Source organism: Gossypium hirsutum, chromosome D05 (genome assembly GCF_007990345.1).
Source record: "Gossypium hirsutum isolate 1008001.06 chromosome D05, Gossypium_hirsutum_v2.1, whole genome shotgun sequence".
Lineage (NCBI taxonomy): Eukaryota > Viridiplantae > Streptophyta > Magnoliopsida > Malvales > Malvaceae > Gossypium > Gossypium hirsutum.
Window position 1 is genome coordinate 2495658 of NC_053441.1, and position 6841 is coordinate 2502498.

The 6841-nt window shown below is 29.8% G+C and overlaps 1 long non-coding RNA gene across 4 annotated transcripts; it reads right to left on the reverse strand.

Moving 5' to 3' along the window:
- Positions 1-722: 722 nt before the first annotated feature.
- LOC107907167 (uncharacterized) lies at positions 723-4775 on the reverse strand. Of its 4 annotated transcripts, none has more exons than XR_001686854.2 (7): positions 4617-4773; positions 4336-4396; positions 2993-3082; positions 2494-2832; positions 2309-2402; positions 932-1477; positions 723-846 (listed from the first exon to the last, which is right to left on the reverse strand). It is a non-coding gene; the product is annotated as an uncharacterized lncRNA (long non-coding RNA). The 4 variants fall into 4 exon arrangements; XR_001686853.2 differs by having other exon boundaries at positions 2913-3082; XR_005913587.1 differs by having other exon boundaries at positions 932-2402; positions 4617-4775.
- Positions 4776-6841: the final 2066 nt, after the last annotated feature.

Genomic DNA, 6841 nt, shown 5'->3' on the forward strand with positions numbered 1-6841 from the left:
TTAAAATATTACATATATTTGGATTAAAATTTTAAAAATGGATAATATTTATATACCAAATATAAATACAAAAAATTTTACAATAGCATTTACAATTTAAAGTGAATTCATTAAACTACAAGCTATAGCATCTCTCGTTAATTTCATTTCAAAACCACTTGAATTGCTTGATTCACCACCGTCGTCGTCGTCGTCGTCATCATCATCATCACTTTCTCGACCATGCGCATTTTCTGAATCAATAATATTCTCATATGCCCAATTAATATCTTAGTATTCTATAAAATCTGCATCATTTCGATCGACATGTTTTTGGATAAAATTGTGTATCGTCATTGTAGCAACAACGATCGTCGCTTTCTTTTCAAAACTATAACTTCGCATATCCCTTAAAATGGCCTTTTTTTTTCAAAACACCAAAAGTTCGTTCAATCACACTACGTAATGATGAATGTGAATGATTGAATATCTCTTCTTTACCAGATATCAGTCTACCTCTATGAAAGTCGGGTAAATGATATCGCTGACCTCTATATGGTCCAAGATAACCTTTCATTTGAGGATATCCAGAATCAACTAGATAATATTTTCCTACAAGTTATGATATAACAAACAATTTGGTGGGTGCAAAAATTTGTATTTTGGATCTCGAATTGCATCAAGAAATATTCTAGTTTCATGTGCTGATCCTTCCCATCCAGCCATGGCAAAGGTGAAACACATATTAAAATCACATACTGCCATAACATTTTGAGTCGGGATACATTTTCTTCCAATATAGGGAATTTGTTCATTTGGTAGAAGAATAGCGGCAATGTGAGTACCATCAATTGCACCTATGCAATCCTGAACAAATAATCATATTAGTCTCATGCATATTTTTAGTCGACCAAATATATTAAAATATAATAATATAAAATTAAATTTTAACCTTAAAATGTGGCATATATCTAGAATCATTACGTATTTGTTCGGGTATTGAGCTAAAAAAGGAACTTCGGGTGCAATTAGATCAGTGGCCATCCTTGAAACTTTCTCAAGCACAATTGCAAAGTGTCGACTTATTGTTGATCCAGACCTTTGAAATCTTTCTCGACATTAGGAAACTTTTGCACCGGTGCCCAAGATGTATAAAAAAATTCCCTAACATTTCACTAGCAGATATGTTTATTGAAGTTTGCAAGTTGTATCTTGTCTCCAAAACTCTCAACAAACTGGTGAATACCATTTTAGACATCCTAAAATTAATCATACAACGTGATTCGTGACCGTCAAGGATCTCTCGGATCCATGTCTCACCTGACTGTTTTGAATCCATGCATGGTTGCTTCAATATATACTTCTCGTAATATAATTGCACGGAAGAAGATGCAACAACAAATAATCGGTTAAAACATTCCATGCGTTGTAAAATCTCTTTCTTTTCCCTTTCATCATCACTTTCATCACCGCTGTAATTATCAACTATACTCATCACCTGTAAATAAATTTTATATCCAAAATCATATATAAACAACTATTGATAAAACTAATTTAGTATAAATAAGTAGAACATAAATTCAATATCCAAAGACCAAACATAAACAACTATTAATAAAACTATAGTATACATAAATAAGTAGAACATAAATTCAATATCCAAAAACCAAACATAAACAACCATTGATAAAACTAGATTACACATAAATAAGTAGAACATAAATTCATATCCAAAAACCAAACATAAATAACTACTGATAAAAAACTAGTTTAGCATTTTTGTTTAGTTACATAATAGATATCTCTAAACCCTAAAAGATCAAAAAATTTTCAACTATCCTCCATTTCCGTCTTAAGCCACAAAGCTCTAATCTTGGGATTAATTGATAAAAACATAATTCGTTTTTCCTTATTGAGCAATAATTTAAGTGTTAAAAAGTATAGCGGACTAGCTTCTGGAACTTCTTCCGACATGCTATCAAGCACTTTGATTGCTTGTGGAATACCATATGGATCCATAATAGGAGTCAAACTAGATGTGGCTTGACTCATATTGTCAGCCGCATTGCATAATTTTTCTATTTGACTGGACAACCTTGCAGCCCCTCCAATTTGCTTTGAGGATTTCTTTCTTCCAGTTTTAAAATGTAAACTTGATATCTTAGTGTTTGTTCTTTTTTTTTACCGTTTCCATCAATTTGAACATCATTTGAAATGTGAACATCATTTCTCATATTTTCTTCTTCATTCTCTTCAGGTATTTTGTTGTTAACATCCTTAAAAAAATCACTACAGAATGTACCAGAAAAAGGTGCCCATGCTTTATCACCTGTTGCAACTATCCCCATGAACATTTGGTCCAACTTCCCTTCGAATTCAGGATCAATGCCCGATGTTTAAAATTTTTGAGCTTTAGGCACAACCTACATATAAAATGATAGTTTAATATAAGTAATTATCAATAACCTCATAAATAAGAAAAAAAAACAAAAATAGTCAGAATTATTAACATACCTGTAGCCTACTCTCCCAGTAATCATCCAATGCATCAACGGTTCTTTTTATAGGATTCCACCCTAGACCAGTATCTTCGCCTTTAAGTTTCTTCCAAGCTTTCCATTCTTTTTTTAAGGCATCCCACTTATTTTTAAGTTGTCTTTGTGAAAAAGCCTTGCCCGTTTCTTTCTCTAAGTTGGTCATTATTTTCAACCATCCATCTTTTGTGAAATGAGTACCAGGCCTATTGCATTTCAATATCTCTTTAATACAAAGATCACAAAATATTTCTGTCAATCTCTTATCCCACTTTGCTTTCACTTTTTCACCACTAACTTCAACCGCCGAAGTACTCATCTATTGTATATACAAACAGATTCGTTTCAGCCAGTAAAGCAATCAAGAAAATCAACTGCCACATAAGTATATTTGCTTACATGTGTATCAATGTTAACTGCATCCAACTATTCAGAATCCAAGGCAGAAGCAATGAAAGAAACGCAATAAGCTCACAAACCTAGGATTTACTTTGCCATGTCCAAGAACCAAGGGTAGGTAAAGATTGTGCCCTTTTGAAGTCAAGTAGTTTATTGTAGGTGAAAAGAACCTGCAACAGAACACAAAAATACCATACTACTATATTAAATTGATTCAAATATCATTCACAAATGAAACCTTATAACCAAAGACAGAATTGCAGGAGCAAAGCTGAAATAAATTAAACCAAATCAATCATTTACAAAAAAATATTGTACTAACTACTGATTTTATCAATAAATTCACTCAAAAATCCATTCTCATCCATAGAATAAAGAATTTATAATTGAAAAAAACCTAAAGTGTACTTGGAGACAAATGCAACTACTGATATTTATGGAAAATTGAAAACGTCAAATAAATAAATCAAATAAATTCACTCATATATACTAATTTATATAGTACATTTATGTCATGAAATCAATTGGTAGAAAGGAAACAAAGCAGGGCAGTGCATGAAAACAACTTAAGGATAAAGCTATAGGTGAGCTGAAGCCTAAGCCACGAGCTAAAAAGATGGACAAGTAGGAGCTGAGTATAGAGCTTGAGCCGGGAGCCGACAAATTGAAATATCAACTGAGAAAATGTTATGGCTGAGCTGTTAATTGCTTATCAGTTTCTAGATACTGTAGAAGACACCTGTCTATTTGCAAATATATATGTACCAGATGATGCACATTTTCTAATGAATGAAAATTATCAAAATTTATCTTTCATCTCTAAACTCTCCTCTTTTTCTGGTCTCTATCTTCTTCCCTCTTCTCTCAATTACCCCTTCTTCTTCAAGCGTTCTTTACTAATCATTTATTCTGTGACAAATGGCAATCAGAGCCACATTGGTTCCACTCAAACAAGTGCACACAATAAAAATTGAGAAATGACTAGAGATATTAGCCTAGATTCTGCCCAGAAATTGTTCGACAAAATGCTAGAACTAAAATGCTGTCCTACTATATTAAATTGTAGAATCAGTAGAAGACACATGTTTATTTGCATATGTGTGTGTGTGTGTACATATATGTACCAGATGATTCACATTTCCTCATGAATGAAAATTATCAAAATTTATCTTTTCTCTCAAATTCTCCTTTGTTTCTGGTCTCCATCTTATTCTCTGTTTTCATAATTACCCATTCTTCTTCAAGTGTTCTTTACTAGTCACTTATTCTGTGACAATTTCATTCAATCATTTTGAGATCATTATGATTTTAGTTTTAATAGCTTACACGTTACAGAAAACAAAAGGATAAAAAACGAGGCCACAAACGAGAGGTCAATTCGTTCGAAAAGTCGAAAAGTAAAGAGCTTTCTTCAGAAACTTACATGGACTCATCATCAGGGTGCGCAACAACCAGCAAGACATTTTTTTTGTGCAAAGGTGTACCTGGTTTTGAATATTAATTGAAACAAAATCAATAGGTAAAAGAAATCTGAAAAAAAAATGGAGTTACTTTCATTTAAAAATGTGGGTTTTGAATGGGAGAAGAAAATCTTCCAAAGAGAAGCTACCCAGACGATGAAAATTGAAATAATGATAAAAATCAATTCTCATAAGAAAGACAAACAAAAATATACAGAAGAAGAGAATAAAAAGATAAACTCACCGGTGGAGAAGATGAACAAATAACCAGAGATAAAAAAGTAAAATACAAGCCAAAAGTACTTTTGGGTTGAAAAAGGCTAAAAATTTCTGCTTTTTCATTTGTACAAAAACATTTAAAATAAGTTAAAAAAATTTCACCACTAACGTCTGTTTTTTATTACTTTTCAGGGAAAAATACTTTTACATGAAAAAGCTTACCTGAAAAGCAATAAAGAACACAACCTTAAACATGGCCACATGAGTAATATCAATTTGAGTTCAGACGTCACCGTTTAGCTTTATCACAACATACATAACAGCCAAATAACAAAAAAACAAAAATATAGTTTCCCCGGGCACTATAATAACATGTATTTTTAACTTTCCTCCAACAAACTATTGTAGTTGAATTTCAAGCATTTAGAGGGGAAACAAACATGACAGGGTTTTAATATCTCTTTGTTTTAGTACCTTTTTCATTTTTGGAAGAATATTTTTTTGGAAATGTATTACATTACAATCGATTAGTTTTTATTTTCATTAAGAAAAAATAACGACAAATTAATGTTGTACGTTCATATTGCCATTTCAGACAAATTTTAAAGTCAAATTATATAATCATATAAGTAATCACAATCATCTATGGATCTTTTATTGTCACCCAACCATAATGCCACCCATACTTTGATATCGATATACCATATTTGATTTATCCAAACTTCGACGTGTAGCACCAAGCCAAATAGCCTTTGAAATATTGATATTAATGTGCTATATTAACTTACCTTGTTTATTAAATCTCCTCAAAATAAATGAAAAAATTAACGTTTACTAACTTTATTGACTTGACATGTACTGTCATGTGAATACTACGTCAACAATTAGTTAATTTTTATTATAAAATTATGAAATTATATTTTTAAAATTTTTAATTATTGAAAATTAATTAATTATTAAAGCATGTGATTATTATCTTTTCCATTCATTTTGAGGTGATTTGACAAATAATGTAAGTTCAAAAGTTAAAAGACAAAAATAAATAAAGAACTAAAATGACTTTCTGTGTAAAGTTAGAGAGTTAAATAAGTGATCATACATTGATTATTTTAATGATTAACTTCAATGATTTTTAAAAATAATTGCTACTAATTTTTTGTAATTATTATTTATTTTAACGTGTGAAATTTGTGTCCTAAACATAGTAAAATTCAAACCAAATTTATGATATTTAGTAGAAGAAGATTAAATTGACTTGAAAAGAAGAAGGAAGACTTTTAAATCAACATTACTTGTAGTTTAAAAAATACTTTTGTGTTCATAAAAATAATATTTTTGTGTTATGATTTCTTTTAAGTATTATGAGTTTAATTAAGATTAAATTTATTTTTGTTAGATACTATTGTTCAACTAGGAGAAGGAAACTCCTTTTTCCATTATTGTATAAAGGGGCAATAGGCCTGTTCTTTTTGTATTTTTAATTGTAATTGTTTGATTTTCTGGGGAAAGACGTGCTCTCCATTTAATCTCTTCTATTCCTTTTTTCTTTTTTCTTCCATTAAAAGTAAATTAAAGTTTGTGATGGTATTATGAGTTTTGAGTTTGTGATTCAATAATTTTTATGTTGATATTTATTCATTCTCCATTTTATAAAATAGGTAAAAGTTACCTTTTAATATTATTTAGAATGGCTATTTATTCAATGTTTAGATCAATAAATAATTAATTAGAATAAGACGATCTTTTTATTGTGTCAGATTCAAGAAGAGTTATTTATCTGATATTTAGAGTAATAAAATTTTAAGTAGAATAAATTGATCTTTAATTATTTTTTATTCTAATCGCTAAAATAAATTAATATAGTTTAAGTTGAATGTTAATCGGATTTATATTACAAGGAGGGATGAATAATCTAATCTAAACAAAGTTAGGTTTTTTAAGATTTCAAGAAGTGTCAATGTGCTAGACTTTAGAAATGCCTTTGTAGGATTGCTCTATTGACAAAATTACGGACTTATCAGATATAGAAGAATATCTATTATTTCTTACAACCCTGAAGTTATATTTATTATCAAATAGGTTTATTCTATTTAAATTCGTAATTTTACTATTTATACTCTTTTATATTTTCATTTGTTTTATTATTTTTGCTATTATTTAGTTTCTTTTTGTTTTTCTTGTAGCATCTCAAAAGTTTTGGGCGTGTTTTGCTCACCACAATACTAGTTGCTAGATTCGACTCTACCATCC